The sequence below is a fragment of the Oncorhynchus tshawytscha genome, unplaced genomic scaffold, assembly GCF_018296145.1.
Source record: "Oncorhynchus tshawytscha isolate Ot180627B unplaced genomic scaffold, Otsh_v2.0 Un_contig_766_pilon_pilon, whole genome shotgun sequence".
Classification (NCBI taxonomy): domain Eukaryota; kingdom Metazoa; phylum Chordata; class Actinopteri; order Salmoniformes; family Salmonidae; genus Oncorhynchus; species Oncorhynchus tshawytscha.
In genome coordinates this window covers 264,339-280,511 of record NW_024609833.1, presented here as the reverse complement: position 1 = coordinate 280,511, position 16,173 = coordinate 264,339, and the positions used below count along the sequence as shown (strand labels likewise).

General features: G+C 41.1%; 1 pseudogene; it reads right to left on the bottom strand.

The window, feature by feature from the left end:
- Nucleotides 1-1,458: 1,458 nt before the first annotated feature.
- LOC112217312 lies at nt 1,459-8,805 on the bottom strand (annotated as a pseudogene).
- Nucleotides 8,806-16,173: the final 7,368 nt, after the last annotated feature.

The window sequence follows — 16,173 nt, the reverse complement described above, 5'->3', positions numbered from 1 at the left end:
GAAGCAGGCGCTGAAATGCACTCGGGATATGAGGCTGCATCTGGTCTTGCCTCGAACTGGTAGTAGAATAATCTGTGGGAAATTCCAGTATCATCCATGAGTCTACACAGCATGGTGATGTTGATTGTTTGGATTTTCGCCCCATTGTGTCTGAAGAACCAAACAGGTTTCATGAAACACTGTGGGGAAAATCTGCATATGTTGAACTAACAAACCATTGAACTTCATCATTCACTTTGGTAGTTAAGTAGAATTGGCAGGAGACACAAAATCTATGGTTGAAAAAAAGATTGTCAATAGAGAACAGTTTAAAATGGGATGCCATCAAACTTCCAGAACTGCTGCCCCATACAGCACAGTAGGATATTGGCCCATATATCTCACTGAGTGCCGGCAGTTTCATACAGATAAGAGCTTTGCTCTTGGAAAATTGAATACAGGCCATCTTTATTTACAACAGAATCTGTTTGTTTATGAAGAGTACCAGTACTGTTTCCTGCATTATTATTGGGATGGTGGTGCAATCACAGTTTTCCATTTTGCCTTCATGGCACAAGGAGCAGTTGCATTAGTTGCTAGGCAATGTGGTGATGTGTAAAATTGCCAAAGAGTAGATGGAAGGTGCAATTTGAGATCAATGGAATTTAGGCAAACTAGAGGTACTGTCAGGATGTATGCATGCCATGCTCTGTGTATTCAAGACAAGGCTTACATAGATAAAATATTGCCTTTCCAAGTCAGACTTAGGCATTCTATGGGACACACTTCTAAAAATAAATGTAATAATTTCGGCATTCATCATACACTTATTCAGAGCGACTTACAGGAGCAATTGGGGTTAAGTGGGGCTTGCTCAAGGGCACAGATATATTTTTCACCTAGTCAGATGGGTATTTTCGGTTACTAGTCCAATGCTCTTAACCAAAGTCATCCTGTCTGGTCTTAAGAGCAGATTATATTGTATCAATATTATATGGTTTTGTAATTTGTTTACCAATAAGCCCCTCACCATCATATAAAAAAAGGTAAATGAACAAAATGACCACGGTTAAGCTCACAAAAATGTTTAACTGGCCTGGCGCCACCAAGTTTCCATTTCTTGGCAGATTCATTTTGTGACTATTCAAATTAATGAAGTAACATTTTATATTCTGTTTCATTGGAAAAAATAAATGAACAAAAAATACATTTTTACAAAAAATATATACGAACACTAACGGTATTTGTTGTACAATATCGAGTGCGTTGGTTTCCTGGCAAGGACGGACTTTCTTCCCTTCTCTGCATTCTCTACGACTGTCTTAGCCTGAACATTTCATTTCAAATGAATAAAAAAGTAACGTGTAACAATGTCAAATGGGGTAAACCTCGTCATTGTACTCATCGGAATTGTCGCTGGAGCCCCAATGGTCGTACTCTTCCAGAGAGATTATGGAGCTGAAGCTATCCATGGAGAGGTCACTTAGTGCTGCTACTATTGCTACTGTCTTCATGGATCACCATCAGCTCCCCCGGCTGGGCTGTGTGGAAAGAGACCGTGGAAGGCATCATGAACCTTCATAGACCCACAGTGACCTGGGTCGTGTTCGGTAGGACACACCATAGCAAAATGTATTGCAATGGAAAATGAGAATCTGTTATTGGACAGGTAGCTCCCCATTTAAAAACGTTTGCTCCCTACTGAACACGACCCTAGAATTCATGGGTGGAGATGTGGCAGATGGTTGGATGTTTCTGAGTGAAAACAGAAATCAAAATGAGTGCATAGGGAATTGCTGGGACCATAGCTCTATTTTTTTACAACAAGTGGATATGGTCCTTGCAATTCACTTAAACATCCATCTATCCATCCACATCGCCATCAATGAATGTCAACAACCTCTGCGAACCTAGGAGCAGGGTGAACATACCTCTCACCTTTCTTCTCGGTGATGAGCACCAGGCGACGCTGCTTCATGTCGGGGATGAACTGCTCCACCATGCGGTCGATGCAGTTGACCAGCACATGCGAACGGCTCTGCGACAGGATGGCCTTCCAGCAGATAGGGCACTCATCCTTCCGCTTTCGCCAGTCTCTGATGCAGTGCAGGCAGAAGCTGTGGGCACAGTTAACCGTCTGCCTGTAGGGGAGATCGAGGATCGAAACCAAACAACTCTGATTAAATGCGCAGAGCAATCAATTCTGTTTTACCTGTGTTTTGTATTCTTGTACAACAGACGAAACTAACACTGTAAAAGCACAAAAATATTTGATCGGTGTTATTTTCTGATAGTTGCTGGTTAAAAAATACAAGTCTACACAATCAACAGGGTTTGCATGCTTTGAGTTTTGGCTTGCCTGGTGACATCACCAGGTGGTGTAAGTTTAATTAGACTAATAAAGAGAGCGCCAAACCTCTCTGCCAATAACAACTAGTTTTCTCCTCCCCATTCAAACCACTCAGCCCTAGCAAATTTATTAAATATATTTTTTTTTGCTATTTCTACATATACATTTTTTACCATTTGAATGGTTAACTATTACAGTAAGGTACTAAATTGTTACCCAGAAACGTTTTGATATTCATATAAAAACATCTGCAATGGGCCTTTAAAATAATCTTTCATTGTGATAAAATTGGGATTACAGATTGAGATTAAGATTACAGTAAAGCATCTTCCAGTCAGAAGCTATAATTCCAGACAGAGAAGTAAACTGAACAGTACGAGACACTTATTGCTATCAAATGGGAATGACGTAAGACTGGTATTTACCCTAATGAAGAGCTCAGAACAAATGATGCATTGTTCGTTCTCCAGCACCTCAGTCATTTGCTTTACCACCTCCTCCTTTTGAGCTCTCGACCTTCTCCTTCTTTTCCTGTAAGACAAAACATTGGCTTGAAACCTCACTGATTTATTGTCATCCAGGTATGTCAAGTGAAGTCAGTAATTCAACTGGGTTAGGAAATAAAATTGAGTGAGGTGGGGGTAGCTTACTTTTGTCACCTCCAGCTCTTTGTCTTTGGCCTTGAGGATGTCCTCAAAGCGTTGTCTCGAGAGTGCAATTTCCTCTATGACTTTTCTTTGCTATATGGATTGGATTGCAAACAGATTGGTTACACTATTATGGTTACATCAGGTCACCTTTAATACAAAAGCTGAATGTTTTCTGTTGCTTACCTCTTGCAAAGCCTCCTCCAGCTGTTTTTTTAAACCAATCTCTTCATGTTGTGTTTTTTTGCACCTTTAAAACAAGCATATGCCGTTATGAACACCTCATTCCAAAATCATGGGCATTAATATGAAGTTAGTCCCCACTTTGCTGCTCTAACAGCCGCCACTCTTCTGGGAAGGCTTTCCACTAGATGTTGGAACATTGCTGTGGGGACTTACAGGAAAGGGCCTTCCCCAAACTGTTGCCACAAAGTTGGAAGCATAGAATGTCATTGTATTTCCCTTAACTGGAACTAAGGGGATTAGCCCAAACCATGATAAACAGCCCCAGACCATTATTCCTCCTCCACCAAACTTGACAGTTGGCACTATGCATCGGGGCAGGTAGAGTTGTCCTGGCATCTGCCAAACCCAGATTTGTCCGTAGGACTGCCAGATGGTGAAGAAACTTGAATAACTGACTTGTTGGAAAGGTGGCATCCTATGATGGTGCCACATTGAAAGTCACTGAGCTCTTCTGATGTTTTTCTGTGGAGATTGCATGGCCGTGTGCTCAATTTTATACACCTGTCAGCAACGGGTATGGCTGAAAAAGCAGGATGCACAATATTGAAGGGGTGTCCACATCCTTCTGGCCATGTAATATACCTTAAAAAAAGTTTTTAAAAAAGGGGTGTGGATCAGAAAACCAGTCATTATCTGGTGTGACATCTCCTTCACAGTGTTAAATCAGGCAGTTTATTGTGGCTTGTGGAATGTTGTCCCACTCCTCTTCAATGGCTTTGCGAAGTTAACATGCCGTCGTACATGTCGTTCTAGAGCATCCTAACATGCTCAATGGGTGACATGTCTGGTGAGTATGCAGGCCATGGAAGAACTGGGACATTTTCAGCTTCCAGGAACTGTACACAGATCGTTGCGACATAGGGCAGTGCATGATCATGCTGAAACATGAAGTAATGGTGGCAGATGAATGGCAAGACAATGGGCGTCACAATTTCGTCGGTATCTCTGTGCATGCAAATTGCCATAAATAAATGGAATTGTTTTCATTGTCTGTAGCTGCCCACACCATAACCCTACCGTCACCATGGGGCACTCCCTTCACAACATTCACCACATCACTCGCCCACATGACGCCATACGACAGCTACAGTTCAAACCGGGATTAATCCGTGAAGAGCACACTTCTCCAGCATGCCAGTGGCCATCGAAGGTGAGTATTTTCCCAGTGAAGTTGGTTAGGACACTGAACTGCAGTCAGGTCAAGACCAAGGTGAGAACGATCAGCATGCAGATTAGCTTCCCTGGGACGGTTTCTGACAGTTTGTGCAGAAATGATTTGGTTGTGCAAAACCTCAGTTTCATCAGCTGTCCGGGTGGCTGGTCTCAGACGATCCCGCAGGTGAAGAAGCCTGATGTGGAGGTTCTGGGCTGGCATGGTTACACGTGGTCTGCGTTTGTTAGGCAAGTTGGATTTACTGCCAAATTGTCAAATGACACGGGAGGCGGCTTATGGTAGAGAAATTAACATTACATTATCTGGCAACAGCTCTGGTGGACATTCCTGCAGTTAGCATGTCAAATGCATGTGCCTTCAAAACTTGAGACATCTGTGGCATTATGTTGTGTGACAAAACAGTACATTTTAGTGGTCTTTTATTGTCCCCAGCAAAGGTGCACCTTTGTAATGATCATGATTAATCAGCTTCCTGATATGCCACACCTGTCAGGTGGATGGATTATCTTGGCAAAAAATACTCACTAACAGGGATCTAAAAAATCTGTGCACAATATTTTAGAGAAATACGTTTTTGTGCGTATGAAACATTTCTGGGCTTCTTTTATTTCAGCTCATGAAACATGTGAACAACACATTACTTATCATGTTTATAATTTTTGTTCAGTCTATATGAATGGAGAATAAATGTCAGATATATATATATTTTTAGTCACACACATCTTTAGCAGATGTTATAGCGGTTGTGCTTGCGTTTCTAGCTCCGACAGTGTAGTAATATATGACAAGTAATATCTAACAATTTCACAACATATACCTACACAAATCTAAGTAAAGGAATTAGGAATATATAAATATATGGACAAGCAATGTCAAAGCAACATAGACTAAGATAAAGTAGAATAGAATATGGTATATACAGTACATATGAGACGAGTAATGCAATATATGTAAACATTATTAAAGTGAAAAAGCAGGAATTGTGATGTGTCAGATCCCGATATATCCCAGTGAGTCTCACCCAGAGGAGCTTCTCCATCTCGCTGATGGACCTTTCCAGCAACTCCATCCTGTGAAGCTGGCCCCAGAGCAGCTCCAGCTGGCTCTGCAGGTCCCTCACCTGCTCCTCCTGGTGAGGGTCGCCCTGCTGCCACTCCCCCTCCAGGGCCTCCACCCACTGCTGGGTGTCATTCATCCGCTCCCGCAGCACCAGCATTTTCTGCCGGTATGTAAGTCAGTCAGTCAACTTTAGGCATTTCTAACCATTTTCAATCTTTAAAATTAGGAAAAATTCTTGCCAAACATACACAAGTATTAAAGACCTAACGTGGCTGTAATCTCAAAATCAAATAATTTCTGGGTAACATGGAACTCTTTGTTATAGGTCTATTAACCATTTTACTGCATAGTGATGGGATCATCCTTTTACTAACTTTTGGCTGCGTTGAGACAATGACTTATCAATGACCCAATCCCAGCTCAGTTCAGTTAATCCCTACCCTACAGCTATTGTATGCACTAACCATGTGCCTATGAACCACAGGCAATGTGCCCTAGCAGGAAGTCCACTGTATGCAGCTCACACAATGCACTAACATCAATAACTTGAGCATGTCTACCTCTACTAAGCTTCCCAGTAAAGACATTTAAATAATCAAGCATCACAGAAAAGTGCTAACAATAGCCCACGTTAACATACTGTGCATTCGTAAAGTATTCAAACCCGTTGACTTTTTCCACATTTTGTTATATTACAGCTTTATTCTAAAATTGATTAAATATTTTTTTATCAACCTACACACAAAACCCCACAATGACAAAGCAAAAACAGGTTAGATTTTTTTTAAAACTTTTTTTAAACTTAAATTTGACACATATGAAATTGCTTATTCCAGTTACTAATAAGAATGCACCCATTAAGAAAAGTACTAAAAAAGTGTTAAATCCCTGTGGATTGATGAGGAATTTAAAAAAATGTATGGTTGAGAGTGATGAAGCAAAAGGAATGGCAAATAAGTCTGGCTGCACAACCGATTGGCAAACATACTGAAAATTGAGAAATCTTATGACTAAACTGAAAAAAATTAAAATAGATTATACTATGAAACAAAGATAAATTATATAAAAGAATGATAGTAAAAAGCTTTGGATGCCAAACCAAATTTTGGGCAAAAAGGCACTCAGCTCCACCATTCATTGAATCAGATGGCTCATTCATTACAAAACCCAATGATAATGCCAATTAATTAATTTTTTAATAGGCAAGATTTGTAAACTTAGGCATGACATGCCAGCAACAAATGTTGACACTACACATCCAAGTATAACCGATCAAATTATCAAAAAACAAGCACTGTAATTTTGAATTCCGTAAAGTAAGTGTGGAAGAGGTGAAAATGTTTTCTATCAACAATGACAAGCCACCGGGGTCTGACAACTCAGATGGGAAATTACTGAGGATAATGGCGGGCGATATTGCCACTCCTATTTGCCACATCTTAAATCTAATCCTACTGGAAAGTGTGTGCACTCAGGACTGTGGGGAAGCAGAGGACATTCAGCTACCCAAGAACATTAAAGCCCCCTTTACAAAATCAGCCTGTTACCAACCCCTTAGTAAACTTTTGGATAAAAATTGTGCTTGACCAGATACAATGCTATTTTACAGTAAACAAATTGACATTCAACAAGCACAGCACTTACACAAATGACTGATGATTGGCTGAGAGAAGTTGAAGAAAAATATTGTGGGAGCTATTTTGCTAGACTTCAGTGTGGCTTTTGACATTATCGATCATAGTCTGCTGCTGGAAAAACGTGTATTGTGGCTTTACACCCCTTGCTATATTGTGGATAAAGGGTTACCTGTCTAACAGAACACACTTTAATGGATGCCTCTCCAACATAATCCAGGTAGAATGAGGAATTCCCCAGGGCAGCTGTTTAGCTCCTTACTTTAAAAAATCTTTACTAATGACATGCCATTGGCTTTGAGTAAAGCCAGTGTGTCTACTGTATGTATGTGGATGACTTAACACTTTACATGTCCACCATTACAGCAAGTGAAATTACTGCAACACTTAAAAGAGCTGCAGTTAGTTTCAGAACGAGTGGCAAGGAATAAGTTGGTCTTAAATATTTATTTATAAGAACTGAAAACTGCTGTTCACAAATGCTCTCCATCCAACCTCACCGAGCTCGAGCTGTTTTGCAAGGAGGAATGGGAAAAAATGTCAGTCTCTCGATGTGCAAAACTGATAGAGACATACCCCAAGCGACTTACAGCTGTAATCGCAGCAAAAGGTGGTGCTACAAAGTATTAACTTAAGGGGTCTGAATAATTTTGCACACCCAATTTTTCAGTTTTTGATTTGTTAAAAAAGTTTGAAATATCCAATAAACGTCGTTCCACTTCATGATTGTGTCCCACTTGTTGTTGATTCTTCACAAAAAAAATACAGTTTTATATCTTTATGTTTGAAGCCTGAAATGTGGCAAAAGGTCGCAAAGTTCAAGGGGGCCGAATACTTTCGCAAGGCACTGTATGTTTGCAAGTTGGACAGATTCCTGATAGGAATGCTGGGCTCCCGGGGCTTGTCTGTAGGACAGGGCTGGCCCTGTGACTTGTCTGTGGCAGAGCGTAGGGCTTTGATTTAAATGAGGTCGAAGGCTCCATTTCATCAGAATTCAATTTCCTCTTACTCTTCTTGGTTCTGGAGGCGGTGCAGGCCACTTCACTAGGTCCCTTCGCTAGGTAGGGTATGATGTCTTCGAGGCGCTGCCGAATCAGTATGTACTCATGCTCCACTTCGGTGCCAACAAGGGTCACTTTCAGCTTTATAGAGTCCCCAAGCCTAAGCAATAGAGCTTTATCCACAGGAATTCGTTCTCCGTTCACCCACACACCATTAAGGCTATAGAAAAAAAATGAATGTACAATGCTGACAGCTTATTACCAGCGTCACATAAAAAAAAGCGGTTTCATTTTAAAATAGAGAAGCTGTACCTTCTTGTCGGTCACTGTCCATCGGCCGTCATCTCATTGCTTTAACATACAGTGCAGTCTGGATTTCATTAGGAGGCAGCTTGGGGACACGAGCTGGTGAGTGACATTCAAGCCATGTCCAATTGTAACCTGAGACAAGAGTGGAGCTTAGGCCAGAGAATTTGATTTATAGTAGCTCCTGTTATATTAGCTTTGCCAAGAAAAAGTGTTAACAAGAAACATATGCAGACAGCAGAGTAAGATTCCATAGATGTTTCTATCATAAAGAGGTGATTTTATTGTGATGTTAGCTAGTTAAACAAGGTGGTTTATGTACCACTAAAGTTAGCTAGCCAACATTCGGTTTGTGAGAACTGCGACTAGTGTTAGTCATTTGTACATAGGAGGCTACTCCGTTAGCCATGGACTAGGCTACCCCATTCATAGACGCTAACTGCTTAAGCTCCTATTCACGATAGCATCTTCTGACCGGGGGAGATTTGTTAAGTGCCCCAACGCTTGCTCTAAACATTAAAGTTCCACCTCAGAAGAAGTTACCTCACCTATTTTGTGTAATTCCTGTCCTAGAGTGGAAATGCTCTTTATGTTCCACCTCGAAGACTGACACAGGTTGCTAATACATAAGGAATTGGGGGTGGGAACGTTGTGGTGATTTCAACAAATAAGGCATTGATTGACAGCTGTCAGTGTAATTAGCTAGCATGCTAACCTTAGCAAGCTTATGGAAGTTGTGGGCAAGTGAAAATAATTATTTCAGAAAAAGACAACCAGCCTACAGTGGTTCCTCCTTTAAAAGTTGCGAGCTTACGCCGTGAGACTTAGAGGTACCCAGCGTCACGGCTTCATTGCTTCAGACCACCACAGGGGAGTTAGAGCACTCATTATGCATTTGGGTCCCAAAGTTTTTATATGACCAATCATATCGAGTGATTCCAATGATGAATTTGACTTTATGCCACCCGTCGCTGGTGACTTTCTTCAGCAAAGATGTCTGACAAAAACATTATGGTGGAAGCAAATGTAAGTAATTATAACATCATAACGAGTCAAGCAAAAAAATATATACAATTGAGAGGAATGTGTTAGTTAATGTGGAGAAATGATGAAAAAAGTTCATTTACGAAACTCGCATTTTTAGCTATTTTTTCCCCAGTCATATCCAACACCAGGTGTATCCAACTGCATTCTTTGAATGATGCTGTGTCTGCATGTATGTATTACAATTATACACTTCAACAGTGTTTACCACTCCTGCTCCTGGGACATCAATGACTATACATTGTAACTATACAATAGACTAGAAACATGATTTAAGTAAAAGAAACATGATTTAAGTAAAGGCTGATTTGTAATTCATATATACAGAAAGAAAACAGTACACTACACTTCCTATGCATATCTATCTCCCTTCATCTGCATTAATCTGAGGACGTTCTCCCAGCCATGTAGACGATTGAAAACAGGGCAGCAAAGTTTGTCACCAGAGCAGTTTAGAGCATATTACTATTTGCATGTGAATAACCAGACCTTCATACAAACTTGCTATGCTGAATTCTTGACGCACAACCGAAGGTGCTGCCATATCCTGCCAGCAGGCCCACAAGCGAGCCACTCAGACGGAGAATGATGCATGGAGGAGGGTGAGGAACGAGATGGGAGTAACAATCCAGGCTATTTGCTCTGAGACCGGCATGTAATGTCGGTCTCAGAGCAATGAAACAAGCAGGGAGCAGGTTTCGAACCCTCAACATTCTAGCCCGAAGTCCAGCATGCTATCGACTGTGCCTAAATGTATTAATTGGGGTTGGGGCCAATTGTGGCTAAAAACACCATCAATTGGAATCTTTAAAAAGTGGAAAGGGGAAAAAGTATCCTTTTTCACAAGCATAGCAGGCTGTGAATTCTGCTGACAACGTTTCTAGGATGGGCTATTAGCTGAACAATAGACTATTCAACTTTACTAAATAATTTTCTAATAGTCGAGCTAGTTGTGAACCCCCCAAATAAATAATTTGTATCTACCTTTCCACATCTACCTACACACGGTTAATTTTCATGACACATACATACATATATGTGTATGTCATGTCACCCGAGTGGCGCAGTGGTCTAAGGCACTGCATCTCAGTGCAAGAGGTATTACTACAGTTCCTGGTTCGAATACAGGCTGTATCACATCTGACCGTGATTGGGAGTGCCATAGAGCGATGCACAATTGGCCCAGCGTCACCTGGGTTTGGCCGGGGTAGGCCAGTCAATGTAAATAATGCTTTATTTTCCAAATGTAAAAGCATATACTGTACAGCACTGTATTTCTTCATCAGCATCTACGCTTTCGTTAATAAAATACTACTTTAAAATGCCGATGTTTATTTAGCTATGGATCATAACGAATTACTATGGGAATAAATGTCACTGAATTAAAGAAATATTGGAATAAAATTGTATAATGAAGGTAAACAAATGGTTGCTTACTGGAAAATACTCTTTCAAACACAGTCACGTTGTACAGCGCCATTATGGCTATTAGCAGGGCTATATTTTGGCCTTAATAAATATTTTTTTGTCCCTTAATAACCTCTTTGGGCTAGGGGGCAGTATTTTGACATCTGGATGAAAAGCGTTCCCAAAGTAAACTGCCTGTTACTCAGGCCCAGAAGCAAGGATATGCATACAATTGATGGATTTGGATAGAAAATACTCTAAAGTTTCAAAAACTGTCAAAATAATGTCTGTGAGTATAACAGAACTGATATGGCAGGCGAAAACCCAAGGACAAACAATCCAGAAGAAAAAAATGTTCAGCCTACCACTGTTTCCAATGGCTGTCATATTTATAATGAAGGGAAAACCTCCCAGATTGCAGTTCCTAGGGCTTCCACTATATATCAACAGTCTTTAGAAAAATTTGCTCGAATTTGTAGTTTTTCTAAGTGGCTCCCATTTTGACTGTAGTGTTTTCATGCGCATGGATGAGATCGCATTCTTTGTTGTTTATCTCCGGTAAAGACAATAGCGATTCTCAGTCTTAAATTTTGTTTATTTACGTATTAGGGTACCTGAGATTTGATTATAAACGTTGTTTGACTTGTTTGGAGAAGTTTATTGGCAAAGTTTGGGATTCATTTGGTATGCATTGAGGGAAACCCGTGGATTATTGAATGAAGCGAGCCAGCTAAACTGAGTTTTTGGGGATATAAAGATGGACTTTATCGAATAAAAGGACCATTGTGATGTAGCTGGGACCTTTGAGTGCCAACAGAAGAAGATCTTCAAAAGGTAAGTCATTTATTTTATTGCTAGTTCTGACTTGTGGCGCACCTGCCCGGTTGAAAAACGCATAGCGTAAAGCCTTTTTGAAATCTGACACAGCGGCTGGGTTAACAAGTTAAGCTTTTTTTTGACACTTGTATTTTCATGGATGTTAAATATTACTATTTTTGTCATTTGAATTTTTCGCTCTGCAATTTCAGTGGATGTTGCCGAGGTGAGTCGCTAGCGGAATGCCTGCGCCAGAAAGGTTAATCAGATTAAATTGATCTGTCGTTTTTTGAAAACAAAATTTATAGCCTTCCCGCTGTGGACGTCTATTTCAGCACTGTTTCGCGCTGCTCTGAGACAAGCATGGAGAAATTAAAATGTTCCATTTATATTCCATGATATGTTTAAGATGTGTCGATTGAATATAGGCAAGTAATGTATGCTAAATAATGAAGTTTGATTTTTTTTCTGGGGAAACCTTTCTAAATAACAAACTGCCTTTATTTACAAATTAGTGAGAATGTCTCACCCCATGTTCAACAATTGCCTATTTCTTCACACTAGGTTAAATGAAAACGAAACCTCTAAAATATCATTGCTTCATTTTTTTTATTTTATTAAATACATTTTAAAAAAGCCCCTTAGATATTCTCACAGATCCTAACAGAAGTGCCTTAGTGCCTGGCAGATCCTTGCAGACGGGCGGCACTGGGCAGACGGGCGGCACTGGGCAGACGGGAAGCTCCGGCAGCGCTGACTGAGGGGCTCTGGCGCCTCTGGACTGAGGGGCGGAAACTCTGGTAGCGCCGGACAGGCGGGGCACCTGTGTTGATGGGCCGGAGAGACAGCCTGGTGCGGGGTGCCGGCACTGGTGGTACCAGGCTGGGGACACGCACCTCAGGGCGAATGCCTTGCATACTACGCCAAATCAACTGCTCTTTCTTCACACTCCCCCAATTCTATTAACACCTCCTCGAGTGTCTCCTCATTTCCCATCCATTCACTCTCCTCCATTCTGTCCAATAACTCCTCGACCCTCTCAGACTCAGCTTCGCCGATAGCTCCGATAACATCCTTGGCTCCTTACAGTAAACAGGGGGAGTTGGCTCAGGTCTGGCTCCTGACTCTGCCACACGCTCCCTGTGCCCCCCCAATAAATCTTTGGGGCTGCCTCTCGGGCTTCCAGCCGCTCTGCCGTGCTAGCTCCTCATAATGACGCCTCTCTGCTTTCGCTGCCTCCAGCTCGGCTTTGGGGCGGCAATATTCCCCTGGCTCTGCCCAGGGTCCTTTCCCGTCAAGTGTCTCCTCCCAAGTCCATTTCTCCAAAGAGTGCAGCCTCTCCCACTGCTGCTGCCTCTGTTGCTTCTCCTGCTGCTGCTTTTGCTGCTGCTGCACCTGTCGCTTCTCCTGCTGCTGCTCTTGCTGCTGCCTCTTTACCACGCCGCTTGGTCCTTGGTTGGTGGGTGATTCTGTAACGGTTTTCTTCTGGTGAAAGAGAGGCAGACCAAAATGCAGAGTGGTTAGTTTTGTACATCTTTAATAAAGATGAAAATACAACAATCTACAAAACAAGAACCGTGAAAAAAACGAAACAGTCCTATTTTGTGTCACAAACACAAAGACAGGAACAATCACCCAGAAGAGACCTAAAGAATATGGCTGCCTAAATATGGTTCCCAATCAGAGACAACGATAAACACCTGCCTCTGATTGAGAACCACTCTAGGCAAACATAGACTTACCTAGAGTACTACTCTAACCACAATCCCATTCCTACAAACAACCCCAGACAAAACAATCCACATAAATCCCCATGTCACACCCTGGCCTAACCAAAATAATACAGAAAACACAGAATACTAAGGGCGTGACATGGTGAGACTAGAATTAGAAAAATTAGGGTGCAGAAATGTTATGCGCTTAGTGTAACCTTTATTTAACTAGGCATGTCAGTTAAGAACAAATTCGTATTTACAAGGACTGCCTACTCCATCATCCCCGTCTCCCAGAGGCTATTATAGCAGCAAAGTGGGGACCAACTCCATATTAATGTCCATGATACAGGAAAGAGATGTTTGACGAGCAGGTGTCCATACTTTTGGTCATGTATTGTATTTTTTGTTAAGTGTGTGATAACTCCACCAGTCCTATTCATATCATTTACAAAGATTATACCATTAATATTAGTATTTTCTGGTGGATTAAACTGAAATTGCAAAAAGACTTCTATATATCTATATATTTCTTGTATTAAAAATAGTGATAGGTTGGATATGATTTCATTTTCAGATAACCGAAACTGAGATGTAATCTGAATTAGAGGTAAAGTTGTTTTATATTCACACATTCGGACATTCAGACGGACGTAGATGTAGATGAAGTTGAGCTTTCTATTTGGTCCATTTTTCAACATATTACAGCTAGCTGAGCAAAATATGTTTTGTTTTCCCTTTGGGTTGACAGAGAATGCCTTCTATAGCCAGCGGAAATGACCGCGTTAAAAAAGTCCCACAATGCCTCTCTTCTTCTTCTTCTATGAGGTTTAACGACAGTTGGCATGTTGCATTACCGCCACCTACTAGACTGGAGTACAACTCTCTTATACTTCGCTTGAAAAATAAAAATGTACTAAATAAATGCCCTACCATCTAACACTACACTTACTAATTTCAAAATATTATAAAATAAAGTTAACACCACCCTACTCCACTAATTAAATGTATTAATTCCTACCTCATGCCATCATCCCGAAAGGATGGGACATCCCCACTTAACACAGCCTGTAACTCTTCTGTTGTCAAGTCTCGCACACCCAAATACCTCTCTGCAGCTGCCACCACAACTTTAATTATGGTGGCAGAGACTTCCGATCCATCCCTGTAGCACAATTGATAACCATTGCTATACTGAAACTTATATCACTTGGCCTATCCCTCTGTACTGGTATGTTTCTACTACTTTCACCACTCCTCCCCTTACCCATATTCCTCTACTTTCTTCACTACCTCAGCATATGACAACTTCTGCACTACTCTAACCGTGGAAACCTCAACCTACCTCTCCTGCATGGGATATTTCTGATCCCCAGCTCCATGGTCACCCGTACAATTAACACATTCCACTACTTTCCCAATACTCCACATTCTTTCGTCTCATGCCCTTCTGCACATTTCTCACACCTTGGACCCTCCCTCCTACACACTGCTGCCACATGCCCAGAAGCTTGACACGTGTAACAACATAATGTATTCGGCACATTCGCTCGTACAGGATAACTGATATATTCTAACTTCACTTTGTCGGACAACTCAACTCAACTTCAAAAGTCAAAAGAACAAACAATGACTCTTCCGTTTCCCCACTCTCGCCACCCTGTCTGCGTCGCATCAAATGACGAGCATCACATACACCGGGAATCTTTCCCCTCAGATGGTAAACTTTTATATTTACTGCAACCCCAGTTATCACTCCTTTCATTTGTGCCCTTTTCTTGAGAAAGAAACAATTCACTTTTCTTGCCCCCATTCGTTTAACTCCGAGCGCATTCTCACTCTACCCAACAGAAACACAAATAATTATAACTAGACCACTTCTGATAACCCTCACCGATTTCACATGACCCAACTCTTTTTTCATCCACTGTGAAACCACAAATGGATCAGCCAAAAGGCAAGAGTCCACTTTTTCCATAAACTTCACTCCTACTGTTACAGACTCTTCTTTTTCCTGATCGTCAGTGCATACCTCGGTCTCTGATAACTTCACTGCATCTACCACCTCTGATACTTCACCCTCATTCACTTCCATTTGTCCTCCTGTCTTCAACACCCTCTGCTTACACTTTCTACCATTCTTCTTTAACAAACCATCTCCCTTTTTGCCACCATTTTTATCCGACTCAAGCTCACCCTCTTCTTCCCTCTCTCTCTTAAACCTCCTCTCCCTCTCTTTTTCCCTCCATTCCTCCTCCGTTTTCCAAGTATACGTCTCCTTATGATAATACTGCTGCCCCACTCCTGACACCCATCTTGTTCTTGCTTTCTCTAGGGACTCAATTTCCCACAATGCCCAACTCTTAAACTTTTTCTTTATGTCCATATTTCTTGTTCATGTCTGAACCACTGAGATATAATAAAAAAGGTCTGAACAGACATTTACATAGAATGTCTGAAATAAAAAAATAAAAATCTTGATTATATTGCTGTCTTTACCAAGATTACCATAATTCCTGGTATTTGAGTGTACAGTACAATGCCTGCATTCTTTTTATTGGCCCTCATGAGAAATATTTTTGAAATGCATAATTGCTTTTCTTCTTTCTTGAGGTTATCACTGATCTGTGAACTGGGTATGTTTAAATTTTACATTTAAGTAATTGAGCAGACGCTCTTATCCATAGCGACATACAATTAGTGCATTCATCTTAAAATAGCTAGATGAGACAACACGTTAATAGTATCATGTACATTTTTCCTCAACAAAGTATTCATCAGCAAAGTCCGTGCTAGTG